Source organism: Alligator mississippiensis, chromosome 6 (genome assembly GCF_030867095.1).
Source record: "Alligator mississippiensis isolate rAllMis1 chromosome 6, rAllMis1, whole genome shotgun sequence".
Classification (NCBI taxonomy): Eukaryota; Metazoa; Chordata; order Crocodylia; family Alligatoridae; genus Alligator; species Alligator mississippiensis.
In genome coordinates, this window is record NC_081829.1 from 82,314,306 (window position 1) to 82,328,890 (window position 14,585).

Genomic DNA, 14,585 nt, shown 5'->3' on the forward strand with positions numbered 1-14,585 from the left:
AAGGGGCTCAGAGTGGCACTTGGGGAGGTTGTGGAGCTTACTTTGTGGCACGCTTGCTAAAAAGGTTGTTCCCCCTGACATAGAGGATGACAGCATGCTACTGCTCTCAGTTCCTATTAGCAAAGGCCTGTCCTGTGGATCTAAAGCTTCATATCCCGGTGGTACCCAGTATATTTTCATGTGATTGGACTTATTTCCAGTGTCCTTGGAAATTTATACATAATAAATTTCATTAAAGCAGGGGTGTCAAACATGGCCTTGCAGAGCCACTCTGTCCAGCCCTCTGGGCTACCAGTGGACCACTGGAAGTTGGGGGGTTTAGCCCACTGCAGAATTTGAGGCCTTTTGTCCCTGCTAGGCATTGTCATTGGTGGTGTGAGACCCCTCACTGCCACCACCAGACCCCTCGCTACTGTTGAACCCACCACTACTGCCGCAGGTGCCATGGCAGCTACCCCTATGCTCTGGGATAGATCTGGCCTGTGACGAGCCCTGCAAGGAGGCCCTGGATCTGGCCCAGTGAGTTTGACACCCCTGCATTAAAATACGGTTAGGTTGCAAACTTCAGCAGGGTCAGAATTTGGTTGTCTGGACAGCCTGAACTCTACCCCTTGTGCCTAAGCATCATGATTCGGGCTTGAGTTGCATGATCCTCCCCTATTTACTCTCACCAGGGCACTCTATGTGCACCCTCCAGCTGCTTACGGGTTATTCCTACTCATCTCTAAGTATGCTGGCCCCTCCCTTTTTATTTTCTTTTAATTTATTAAACTTCTGATTAGCTTCACAATTTACTGGCAACAGGTGAAGTTGTTCAGAGAACTGACTGCCTCTTACTCCTAATATTTTGCTTTCTATTTGAAGAAGTGAAAGTCTCTTGAGGCCTCTCCTCTGTTTCCTGACAGGAGTTCTTTCTATGCTTGTTAAATATTTTATCATCCTCCTTCTCCCCAGTGACTTCCTTCACTTTCTGTAGGTGGAAAACTTTTTTTGCAAAAGACTTGTCTTTGAGGAGAGAGGCAAGTACCAGACCTGTTTGTGGTGGGATCCTTGAACTTGCTCCCCAGCATAGCTCTGCCAGGCTCCGTCCCTCTAAGAGCAGCCCAATCTCTGAAACCAAAACCACAGTTTTAATAAATAACCTCAGCTGGCTCCTGCTCCATATATTTTTCAATTTCCATCACATCAGGTTAACCCAGGGATTCTTGCATTGATCAGTTCCGTCTCCTCCCTCAGATATAGGCTAATACTGCACATCGTGAAGTAGCCCGCCACTTCCCAGTCTTATCCTTCAAATGATTGTTACTTGCAGAGTGGCTGGGCCCAGGCTGAGTAACCAGTTAGCCCTCTCGTTCTTTCTTTCACCCATGTGAGGCCTAATCCATACTTCCAGTTTGCCACTCCTTTCTCCCCCTTCCCTCCCCAAGGAGGTAGCAGAGTGATCTAGCCCATATTTTTAGCCTGTCAGTACCATTAGGTTGTCTGTTTCTGTTTGGCTACTTCAGGCGAGAGTAATCTAACCCAGTCTGTATTTTTGTCACATTTACTGATTTGTTTTTCTTACCAATGCAGCAAAGCAGCCTAACCTATTCTGCCAACTTGTATGTCTTCGTGGACCACCAAGGGAGCCGGCATGTGCAGGCAGAAGTGCAGTGAAGCATTTCTCCTTGCAGTGTGCCCTGTAAAACTACCAAACATTTGAAAAAAGTCCCAGTATTGCAATGTAATTTTAAAAATCAGGAAACCAAGTTGCCTCCCTGGGTGCCACTCCAAATTGGCTACTTTCCAAACCAAAAGGAGAGTAGCTGGCTTAGTGCACTGCTGTGCACATGCCAGTATATTCTGGTGATAGATGGAGCCAATGGGACCTTCTCAGCGCTGCCCTAAACTGGCTACTTTACATGCAGTTAGGGTGGGCTCTACAACTGAAAGCAGGTTGTCTACCCTTAGTGCAGCATCATACATGCATGAATACTGGAGTCTTACCAGGGTAGCATTGTTCCAGTTCAAGCCGCCATAATCCAAGTAGCTTTAGCAGCTTTATGCGTGCCAGTTTGACCATTTTATTAACCCTGACAGCAACTTTCATCCAGGCAAAATTTTTGAGAGCATTTAGTTCAGTGATTCTCAACTTTACTAGACTCAGTGCACCTCTCTTAGACTCAAGATGTCCTCTCGGAAAATGCCTGCTCTTAGCTTTTGCATCCTGTTGTTCTGTTTTCAGAAATAGAGCAATGCTTCTGTTGCAAAGAACTCAGAAACATCACAAAAGGTCAGAAAGTTTTCAGAACGTTTCCACCACACAGTGGATTCCTACTTAAAATCTCTGGGTTTATCAGATACAGCACATGTAGGTGTTTGCCCACATAGTTTGCTTTAATATTCCACAGCACTCCGTGGCATGCTTGAAAGGATCTCGTGGCACCCTAGGGTGTTGTGAGACTGCAGCTGAGAATCACTGGTCTAGTCGCTCACATGATCAGCCTGCCAATTCCAAAGGACTTGTAATCCTGCACAGACCAAGATCAGCATTAAGGAGGAAAATACACAAAAACTGCTTCCGTGACTTTTAGCATTTGCAGAGCCACAGGACATTACTACATAAACAAAGGATGTCTCAGTATTACTACATATTGTATTCCAAGCCCTAGTATTAATACCATAGGAAAGTGGGGCTAGAAGTTACCTCGCAAGGTCATTTAGTCCAGCCCTTTGCTGAAATCAGGATTGTCCCTGACTAAACCATGCCAGCCAGTTGTTTGCTGAATGTGTTCTTGAAAATTTCCAAGGATAAAGATTGCACAATCTCTCTAGGTAGCCTGTTCCAATGCTTGACTACCCATATAGTTAGAAAGTTCCTCCTAATCTCCAGCCTAAATTTCCTCTGCTGCATCTTGAGGCCATTGCTTCTAGTCCTGTCTCCTATGGCCTCAGAGAAAAACTCATCTCAATCCTCTCCATAATCATCCATCAGGTATTTGAAGACTGTTATCAAATCCCCCTTGGTCTTCTCTTCTCTAGACTAAATAATCCAATTTTTCTCATCTTTTCCTCATAAATCTTGTTTCCTGGGTCTCTCATCATTTTGGTTGCTCTGTACTATACTCTTTCCAATCTATCCATATACTTCTTGAAGTGTGAGACCCAAAACTGATCATAGTACTGGGGGGGGGAGGCTCACCAGTGTAGAATAGAGCAGAAAAATCACTTCCCTTGTTTTGCAGGTGACAATCTTATTAATTAAACCCATTATTCTGTTGGGGGGGGGGGGTTGCAACAAGAACATGCTTTTAGCTTATATTCATTTTCCAGTCGAATGCAGTACTTACAGTCTATTCCTTTGGCCCAACTTTTTGTTTTAGTGAGCCAGATGAGTGGAGCTGGGCCAATCCATGGGCCAGATCAAGCCCCATATGCCAAGATTGGGCCCTGGGGCCCAGCACCACCCCCTCCCTGCCCTGTGCACCAGGATTGGGCCCCAGGGGCCCACCCCAAACCCCAGGATTGCGCCCTGGCAGCCTGGCACTACCCACTTCCTGCTCCCACACGCGAGAATTGGGCCCCAAGGGCTTGGCACCTCTCCCTCCCAGGCCCCCAGACCAGGATTGGGCGCTGGGACCTGAGACTGCTCCAGCATCCTGGGATTGGACCTTGGGGCCTGAAGCTACCCCCTTCCTCTCTCCCTCCCCCCAACCCCCAGTCCTACACACTAGGATTGGTTGCCCAGGGCCTGCGCTTCCCCATGGGTCTGGAAATTTGGCAGCAGGGGAATAGCATCAGAGGGTGAAGGAGTTGAGTAGCCCTGGTCCACTGTAACCCCCAGGTCCTTCTCCTCAGTACTGCAGCCTAGCTGGTGATTCCCTGTCTTGTGTGTGTGTATGCAGTTACTCCATCCCAAATGCAGGACTTTGCACTCTCACTTTGTGCTTAGGAAATGTGTAGCATATTTCTTTCACAGGTAGACCCTCCAGCCCTCCCCCCATTCTTGTTTACAGAGCCATCACACATCCCAGGTTCTTAAAGATGTGTCTCTATAGAGATGCTGTCAGGAGACTGAGAGAATGATACAGTACTTCAGGTAATCTCTGAACCTTTCCTTCATTAAACCCCTTCATGTTTTCAGAAGAAGAAAAGAAATAAACAGACCATCTTGAACACAAGAGCTCTTTATTGTCGTCTTGGTTCAAATCTAAGTTTCTCTCTCATGTTTGGAGATTGACTTCTCTACTAGCTTCTTCTCCCTTGCAATAGATTATGGTGTACTAAGTGCCATTAGCAAGAAAGGAAAACTTCACTTACCCATACCTAGTTTTTCCTTCTTTGAAATGGGCTCTTGGTGCTGCATGAGACCCTACCAACACATTACCTAATTTTGTAGTTAGAAGGGAAACATCTCAATCCTTCTTTCCCTTATGGACCATTACTGGAGAGAAATGGAGAAATTTGGGGCTGTCTTCATTCTGGGATCTGATTTTGCCTAAGTCTTCATTTCCATTTTTTGGTATAATAACTGAATAAATAAAATATTGTTCCTGGAGATGATTAAAATTTTACAAGTTATAGTTTATCTTTTAATCTTAGATTTGTCTGGGAGTTGGACAATATCTTTGCATGGCACAATGAAGTCACATTGCAGAACAAGTTAGCCTGGGTATAGTATGCAGCATAGATGCATTCACAAGGCACTGCTCAATGTAATTAGCCCTGCTGAGAAGCTTGGCTACTTCTGTGCCCCACTACAGTGTAGTCATACCAAGGGAGTTCTCTTTTAAAAAAAAAAAAAAAATAGATGAACCTCTGTGCTCAGATGGGAAATAATCTAGTCATAATGGATTCCATACCACTGGGTACCAACTTCAAGGAAGGACAACTTATAGGGAAGTAAATATATTTTACCTTTTTCCACCGTATTGTGTATTCAGTGCACAGGATGTTCTGTGCTCCAGGGATGAATCAAGGGTGTGTAGTGATGGAGACTTGCTTATAGGCTTCTTGCCTTGGTTTTTGCAGAAGTTGGAAGGTGTGTAGTAGATGAGGCAAGGGATTGCAGGAGGAGAAAGAACAGCTTCATAATTAAGGCAGTTGGCCCTTGCCTGGGAGGACTGAATCTATGCCTGCCTTTGCTGGGGAGTTTTCTACATGATTCTAGGCAAGGCATTTCAGAGGAGTGCATTAATCGTGCATTCTGCATTTTCTGCTGAGTGCTTGTAACCACAGCTGAAGTGAATGTGACTCTGCTCTGAATATATAAAGTGCAATGTAATATGAACTATCCTGCTAAGTACATTGGAAAAACTGGGCCCTAAGTGTCTCAAATTGGGTCTATACTAATGGATACTTTTCACGCATTCTTTATTTTAGTCCCCCATCTGTAACGTGAAGTAATTATACTACTTCATCATATACAGGTGTTCTGAATATATTATCATGAATGTTGGTGAACCAATTGGTTATTATAAATATACGGTCCATAGGAAAAGCCTGTGCAGTAATTAATACTTCTGTCTTCAGAACAGGATTTAATAGGGCGCAGCTAAAGTTTGGAGATGCACACTGAACAGTGAGGATAAATAAAATATTGTATTCCTATGGTTCGTTTTGCAACAAACAGAGGATGGTTTTTATGGAAAAAAACAGTATGCGATCATCAGGGATCCTGATTTTCTCCGTTTAAAAATCCAAAATGTTTTGATTAATCCCCTCCCCCCCATGTTTTTCTGCAATTAAAATGAAACACCACTATATATAGGTATCAGTTGAACACAACGCTTATTGATATATTTACCATTTTAAAGCAATTTGGAAGTCTACCAGTGCCTCAGTCATTATAATAAAATACATTCTAAATACCTATATATTTTGATGTTTGATTTGGGGTTTTTTTTAAATAATAGAAAATCAGAACTCCCCCTGCCCCCTGTGCTCACCATGATGGGGGTCCAGCTGCAGCTGCTGCCATCCACACCCTCCTCCTCTTGCTTCTTTGTGGCACTGAGCAGCCCCTATATGCTGTTCCCCTGGCCCGGCCCCTGCCTCTTCCCATGCTGTCGCCCCTCACTCCCAGCCCCAAGTCTCCCACCCCCAGCCCTGCCAGTGCCCTTCACTCCCAACCCACAGTCTTCCCCCCACCAGCCCTGCTGGTGCCCCTAACTCCCAACCTGCTGCCCCCACCCTGAGGTCCCAGCCCCCAGTGTGTGAGAGATGGGGTGGCTGTGTGGGGAATGAGCTGGGTATGTGGGAAAGGGAGGGTGTAGGCACAGGTGACGTGCAGTGGGGGCATGTGCCCCTCTAGATTTCTGCACCCACAGCATGGCATGGCACTGCATCCTGGCCAAACTAGCTCCAGGCAGGAGCTGCTTCTGCAGCCCAGCAGGTGGGACCTAGTGTAGGAGGGAGCACTGTGCCACCATGGCCAACAAGGTGAGGAGCAGCAGCATGGAGCTGTGCCCCCTGCTGCTGCCAGACAGGTAAGGGACACCTCACCTTGGCGGCCATGGGAGCACAGCGCTTCCTCCTACGCCAAGTCTTACCTGCTGGGCTGCAGATGCAGCTTCTGCCCAGAGCTGGTCCAGCCAGGTTACAACTCCGTGCCCCACTGTGTGGGTACAGAAAACTAGGGGCCATGTGGCCCCCCCATCCCCCATTCATTGCCTATGCCCCCACCCCCCAGACACGTTGCCTATGGCTCCCCTCTCCTACATTCTTACCTGGAAGGAGCTGCAGGAGCTGCTATCTACTACACTGCCTGACTGCCATGTGCCTCCTGCTCCCCCCCCAGCCCCAAGCAGCAGTTTCTCAGGTTTTTCTCCTTTAAAGGTGAAAATCCACATTTTGCCACATTTTTTTGTGGTAAATGGAAAACCCAGCAAATAGATCCAAGTGATTATGTAACGAAAGACTGTACCATAATGTATGTTGAGAAGAGGGTTAAATTAAGGTCACACAGGCAAATTTAATATTTCATATTTCCTAATATTCGGTTGTTTCACTTTGCATCATTGATGTTCTTTTTAATTCAGTATTTTGTGAGTAGTAATTAGTTATGAGTAATTATGGTACATAGTGAAGTCATAAGCCTAATTCTTTTAAAGCTCAGCATCTCTGTTTCAGAAAAATCAGCATTTTTTGTTTGTTTGAGCCAACTGAAGTTAAGTGAACACAGAAATACATTTGAAAATTGCTGTCTCCAGATCCCGTGACTTTGAAACTGTGCTAATAAGTATATATTTAAACATACCAAAATACCAATAGGTAGTAGTAGGTACCAATAGGTATTTTGGGTATATTTGAAACCTGAAACTTCCAAAATAGGATATATTTCAAATCTGGGTGGAGAATTTTTTTTCCATGTTTGCAAATTTGAATGCCAAGTAGCACCTTATAATATTAAATTTTACTGTTTCAGGAATAAAAAATAGCTCAGGAAATCCTTACTGCCACTAGTCATTCAACAAGAAACAATGACTTAAAGATGTTATCAAGTATGGAAAAACTTACTAATCTTGGTAAAAATTACTTGTTTAATATTCCATATTTACTTGATTAGAAGATGAGTTCCCCCCAACCATTTCATATGGGGGGGGGACCCTAATCTTACAGTCTAGCATGAAGCAGTGTGGGGAGGTGGGGGAAGGGACCTGCTATGCCTCCAACCACAACCTGGAGTTGGGGTTGCAGCTAGAGCCAGAGCCATAGCTGCTCTCTGCCCCACCGCCACCCACCCCATCCACTCCCTCTTCATACACTGTCATTCCTCCCCCACAGCCCCTACTCTCCCCTGCCCCCCTCCCCCCCCACACACACTTTCTTCTCTCCCCCCCTCTGCTGCACTCCTCACTTTTGCTCTGTACTGGCAGGCTCCATCCCAGCTGCAGATTCTTCTTCCCCTGCTGACTCCACCCTTTCGACCCCCCCCCCCCCACCACCATCACTTTTTCATCTCTTTCCCCTTCTGCTGCTATGGAGGCCACCCTGCTGCTATGGGGAGGGCTGAAGCCATGCTTCATGCTTCTGGCTGTAGCAGGGATGGAGCCTGCCAGTGCAGAGCAAAGGTAAGGAGGAGTTAGGGGGCTTGAGGGACAGGTGTGGGAGGAGAGACGTGTGAGGGGAGGGGGGGAGATGGGAGGAAGTGAGGGGGACCTGGGGCTATGGGTGGCAGAAGCGGCATGGAAGGAGGGATCGGAAGGGAGAATCAGGGCAACCTGAGGCTGCAGAGAGGGGTCAGGCGCAGTAGGGGGTAAGTTGCTTGCCTCCCCCCCCCCCCACACACTTCCATGCTGCCTGCCCCATTAATGCCTCCCTATCTGCCCTACTACATGCCTTCTCTACTGACTCCACCACTATCTGTCCCCTGCTGCCTGCCCCATTACCGCCCCACTCATCACCTCTCCTCCCACCACCTGCAGTAGTTAGGGGGGATGAATTTAAGATGATCCTCCAATAATTAGATTCCATACATAGAAAACTATAAAAAAGTATACATTTTCTTTGTATAAGTAACAGGGGGCCTGCTCGGGGCCGTTCTCAGAGTGGCCCGTCCACCTGTTCCTGGGCCAACCGCCCGCCTTCTCGCCCACCACGCTTTGATGTTAATTGATTAATAGATGTCAGTTAAGCAGGAGGCTGCCCATTTCCTTCCCCGATGTCAGGGGGTGCTGTCTGTGGCTCCTTTCCTCCCCTACACCGCAGCCCAAGCCTTGCAGATGGCCTCTAGGTGTTCTTATCATCACTGGCCCCACACTGGGCCCCAGAATCCTTCTATCAGGACCCCTCCAAGATCCCTCCATTCAGGTGGCCTACCCCGCCTTCATTCAGCTATTTAACTCCCTGGAACTATTTTCCCCTCTCGGGTGTGGTCCCCCCGGGACCTTTGGCTACCAGCCCTGGCCCACCTCCAGGCCAGTCGGGACCCCAGGCCCTCAGCTCTGGGCGTCCCTCGCGGTGGGTCCCTGGCCCTTTTGACCATCCTGGTCCTGGCCCCAGCATGGGCCAGTCAAGGGTACTCTGTCAGTCAGGTCCAAGTCTCTAGCCCCTCTCTCTCCCCTTGGGTCTGCCGTTCAGGCCCTACAAACAAAGGGGTTACCCACCTGGTTGTGGGGGCTAGGGGTTAAGGTGCCCCAACCTGCCTTTCACTGGGGTGGTAACTGGCCTGGCATTTCCTGGGGGCCCCACCAGGCACCCACTCCTGGCAGGGTGCAGTTTTAGGTCGTACCCAGGACCAGGAGCCTCCTGACCATCCCCTACAGCTCCTCCCTTACCTCCAGATGATACCCACAGCTCTGCAGCCAGACAGTGTTGTTGCCTGGCCCCCAGCAGCACAACTGCCCTGTTTAAATGGGCAGCCCGTGATTCCAAAATGGCTGCCCTCATCAGGCACCTGGTGGCTGCCATCCCCAGGCCCTTAAAGTGGCAGGAACACACAGTGCCCTGCCACAGTATAGAATCTAACTATTGGGGGATTGTCTTACATTCAGGTTCATGCTGTAGTTGAGTAAATACAATAAATACAGAACTTTTCTTGTTCCCTTTGTTCCCTGAACATGATTTATTCTACAGGACTTCCCTTTGCTCCATTAAAACTTTTAAATTCTTATTCAAATCAAAAGACTTATTAGGAAGTACAGCTTACCAAGTTTTGTCTAAAGAAGAGGAAAAGATAGTGTCAGATCCTCTTTGTTGGTTTACAGCAGCTGAAGGATGTGGTGGACTGACTTTAAAATTTTGGTTAGGAACATAGGAAAGTAGGGCTAAATGGGATCTCATTAAGTCATTCTGTGCAGTCCCGTGCTCAAGGCAGGATCATCCTTGACAAAAAACATCCTAGCCAAATATCCATTTAACCTGTTCTTGAATATTTCCAGGAATGGAGATTCCACAGTTTCTCTGGGTAATCTGTTCCAATGCTTGACTACGCTCATGGTCAGAAAGTTTCTCCTTGTCTCCAACCAAAATTTTCTCACTGCATCTCCTACTCCTGTCCCCTGTGGCCTCAGAGAAAAGCTCATCTCAAATTATCCCCATAATTGCCATTCAGGTATTTGAAAACTGTTATCAGAACCTCCCTCGGTCTTCTCTTCTCCAAACTAAATAATACAAGTTCTCCCAGCCTTTTAGCATTAGTCATTCTCCCAGGACCCTAATGATTTTTGTCACTCTGTACTGGACTCTTTCCAATCTGTTCACATCCTTCTTGAAGTGTGGGGCCCAAAACTGGACACGGTGCTCCACAGAATGCTTCACCAATGCTGAATAGAGCAGAAAAATCACTTCCCTTGATTTGCAAGTGACACTCCTATTAATTCAACCCTGTATGCTGCTGAGTTTCTTTGCAATAAGAGCACACTGTTGGTCATAATTCAGCATATAATCTACTGTAACCCCCAAATCTTTCTCTGCGGTATTGCAGCCTATCAAGTTATTCCCCAGCCTGTATTTGCGCATGCAATTATTCTATCCCAAGTACACGACTTTGCACTTGTTCCTTTCATTTGATTGAGTGAGAAACATTTCTCCAGTCTATCCAGCTCATTCTGGAATTTAACAGTACCCTACGAAGTGTGCAACTCCACCCAACTTGGCATCATCTACAGATTTGCTAAGCGAGCACTCGATCCTATCGTCCAACCCATTAATGAAGATTTTAAATGATGCCAGAACAGGACAGACCCCTGGGGAGCCCTACTTGATACTTTCTGCCAACAAGACACTGAGCCAGTGATAATTGCTTGTTGAGTATGATGATCCAACCAGTTATTTGTCCAACCTACAGTACTTCCATCTAGTCTGTATTTCTCTAGTTTGGTAATGAGAATGTTATAGGGGACAGTGTCGAAAGTGGTAATGAAGTCAAGATGCATCACATCCACTGCTCTTCCCCCATCCACAGAGCCTCTCACCTAATCATAGAAGGAAATCAGGTTGGCTAGGCATGACTTGCTCGTGGTGAATCCATGTTGGCTCTTCCTGACTACGTTGTTCTTCCCCAGGTGTTTCACAGTAGAATCCTTGAGGACCTGCTCCATGATCCTTCCAGGTATAAGGGTCCTACTGGCTGCTCTGTAATTCCTGGGATCCTCAATCTTTCCTTTCTTAAAGATGAGCACCATATTTGCCACTTTTCGCTCATCTGAGACATCACCCAATGTCCAAAGAGAATAACCAAAGGCTTAGCCTATTCCTTCTGTACCCATGCAGTATTCTTACATTCTTCCCTAGTAATGTGACCAAGTTTCCACTTCTTGAGTCCAGTTTCATGTAGCAAGTGCTACAGCCTCATGTGATTAACTCCTTGAGGTTAAATAATGATCTCTATCCCACTATCTTATTTTTCATCCTCGTTTCTCTTTCCATTTAAATTATTTTGTCTATGGATTAATAATACATTATAGCACCTGTAATTTTTCCCCTATGTGCTAAATTATACATTGCATGTAAAAGTTACTTATATTTTGGGAGAAGGTAGAATTCAACCTAAAAGACTCTCTTTAGTGGCATTCTACAGCACTGATTGCAATTCTCAAATGCTAAATTAGAGCGTTTGGGAAAACGATGGGATCTCTGTATGCCCAGCTTCCAGAATGAATAATCTCTTTTGTGTTTAATATGTCTAAATTGTGTCTTTCTCTTGTGAGGAGCACGATACACAGCTTGGAGGGTGGATACCTTCCATGAAGTTTGACTTTTACAAAAGTGAACATCACATTCTTATTTTCTGTTGCAAAAGTAAAAAAACCCTTCAATTTGGCTTAATAACTATGAATAAAATGTATGGTAATGTTAAGATGATGTTATTGCCATGATGGTCCAGCAAATAAGCGAGAGTCAAGAATTATTGTGGGTGATACGTGGATGAAATCAGAGAAAAACTCTGCACCAGAATGAATGAGTACCAAAAAAGATCGAGGACAGAGACACTAGAAGGAGGTAGGAGAACATTTTCCATAGGGAAATTATTCCATGTTTGAACTCACACAACTGTTCTTGTGCTCAAAGGAAATCTGCCCAATGCCTTTATAAGATAAGCATGGGAACAGAGATTCATTAGCCTGTTGGACAGTAATGCTCTGGCACACATTACACTTAACCAGCTAATCATGCCTTAAGTAGTTACTTGGCCACATGTTAATTTATTTAATGGTGGATCAGCTGATGGTGCACCCATGCAGCTGGGAGTCCGGATGACCGAATGGGGTCCTCAGCTGCAGCAACACATGGTGTGCCCCTGTTGGTGGGAACCTCAAGGGCACACCATGCCCTCAAGGGCACACCATGCACTTCCCTGGGAGCTTGCTATTTGCCAGTGCAGGGGGAGCTCAGGATAAGACTCCTGAGCTCCCCCTTACCCAGCAATATGGGATGATGGGCACTTGTGGCATGGCAGGAGGTGCAGTTGTGGGGATCACACATCACATCCCATTGCTCCTTTAATTGCACGCTTACCAGGGGCCTAAGTACCAGAAATTTAACATAGACAATGACTTCACTGTCCATTATAATCTATGTCAGGGGATGGCAACCTATGGCCCGCAGGGTGGATCTGGCCCATGAATAGATTTGGCCCTCGGCAGCTCAGGGAGTCAGCAGCATGCTCTAACCACAGTGGCAGAGAAGTCATCCCCCTGGGTCCTGCTGCCTGTCAGGTTAGGTTTATTCTGTCTGTGGCAGGAGGGGATGCACCCCTGGGGTCCTAGTGCCTGCCTTTTTCTATCTGTTCTTTTTGCAATGTCTTCTGATCGCTGTGGGGCAGGTGGCCTGCATTGCAATCAGCAGCTCTCAATAGCAAATGGTTACCAACCCCTGATCTACCTGATACTCGACTCTGCACTTCACAGGTGACAGCGACTTTCCCAAACAATCTGTTGTACAAGCTTTTGTTCCATCTGATGCTTAGCTTTGTTACATCTGCTTCTTTCCCAATGGCCTGAGGAAGGGTACTGTGTGGTACGTGAAAGCTTGCCTGTGCATATCCCAACCATACAGTTGGTCCAATAAAAGATACCACCCACAAGCATTCTTGCCTCTCACAATAAAATGTAAACATACTTTAATTCATGTCAGGTCAGCAATAATCATGTTACATCGTCCAAGTCGTTACAGAGACTCGGTTTGAAAATTATTTGTTTTCTGTAGCAAATTTGAATAATATATATCCTTATTTATCACCAGGGATTTGGGTTTTCCATTTTCCAAGGGAAAACGGAGAAAAAAACAGATTTCCCCTTTTACCCCAGGAAAACGCAGATTTCTCATTTTAGCAGGGAAACCTGTGGATTTTGCAGTTTTGCAAAGAGCTCTCTGCAGTTCCAGCCTCAGGGGGCTGGGAGGGAGCGGGAGGAGGGCAGTCGGGCAGCCTGGAGAGCAGCTCTTGTAGGTAAGTGGGGGTGGGGTCGAGATTGAGGCCCTGTAGGGAGTTGGGGGAGGGAATGAATTGGGCAGAGCTGGGACTGGGCTGAAGCTGCTGCCCAGGTGGGCGGTGCATGGGTCTTGCATCTGGGACGGGGCTGCAGGCAGCTCATCTGGGGGGTGGAGAAGGTGGGACCAGCTTTCCACTGCTGTGCACACTCCCCGGAGGCATGGGGGGGGCCATGCCCTCCAGATTTGTATGTGGGAGCGGGCACGAGCTGCCTGATGTGGGCTCAGGCTCCCTGCCCTGCTGCCCTCCCCTGGGGTCTCCACAGCCCAGTGGGTGCAACCTAGCACTACAGGGCACAGTGGGGCTGCATGGGGAAGCTGCTTGCTGCTGTGAGCTGCACACTGTCCTGGTGACACATCCCTTGCAGCAGGGGCAGCAGCACAAGATCGTGTCCCTCGCTGCTGCCACACATGCAGGGTATGCATCATCAGGGCAGTGCAGAGCCCACAGTGACAAGCAGCTTCCTCGCGTGGCCCTGCTGTTCCCTGTAGTGCTGGGTTGCACCCACTGGGCTGTGGAGGCCCCGGGAGAGGACAGCAGGGCACGGAGCCAAAGCCTGCAGCTGGCAGCCCATCCCTGCCCCATGCACAGACCTGGGAGTCACAGGTCCATCCCCCGTCTGTCCCCTCCCCGCAGGAGTGTACGCAGCAGCAGGAAGCTGCCCCCACCCATCCAAGCCCACAGCGGGGAGAGGGGAAGGGAGAGTCAGGCTTCGCTCTGCTGCAGCAGCCACTGCCTCCTGCCAGGGCCAGGGGGCTGTGGACCAGGGACCCTGGCCCTGTAGCCCTCGCAGCTGGGGGCCCCATCCAGCAGGGCTGGGGAGGCAGGGGGCTGTGGGTAGGAATTGAATTTTAGAAGAAGTTTGGATTTGTATTCGGTATTTTAGGCTTGGGTTCATTTCTTCAAAATACATCTAATACTAAATATTTTGAAAGGAGTTGGACATCAGGCTACCCTAAAATTAAGTTTCAGAGAAATGCATTACAAAGCTTTCTTTTAAGCATGAGTGTCAAATTAATCTGGCCCCATGGACCAGATGAGTGACATGGGGCTGGGCCAGAGGCTGGGTCAGGTTCACAACCTCTCACCTGCGTGCCTGATTCAGCACATGCGGCACCCACCCAGGCTGGTCTGAGAACTTGTCTGAATGAGCACTGTGGATACTACAGCCCCA

At 47.4% G+C, this 14,585-nt stretch overlaps 1 protein-coding gene across 5 annotated transcripts in view; it reads left to right on the plus strand.

Moving 5' to 3' along the window:
- CTBP2 (C-terminal binding protein 2) overlaps positions 1 to 14,585 on the plus strand; it is a 263,869-nt gene that overhangs the window by 144,253 nt on the left and 105,031 nt on the right. The gene's annotated exons all lie outside the window — the stretch shown is intronic.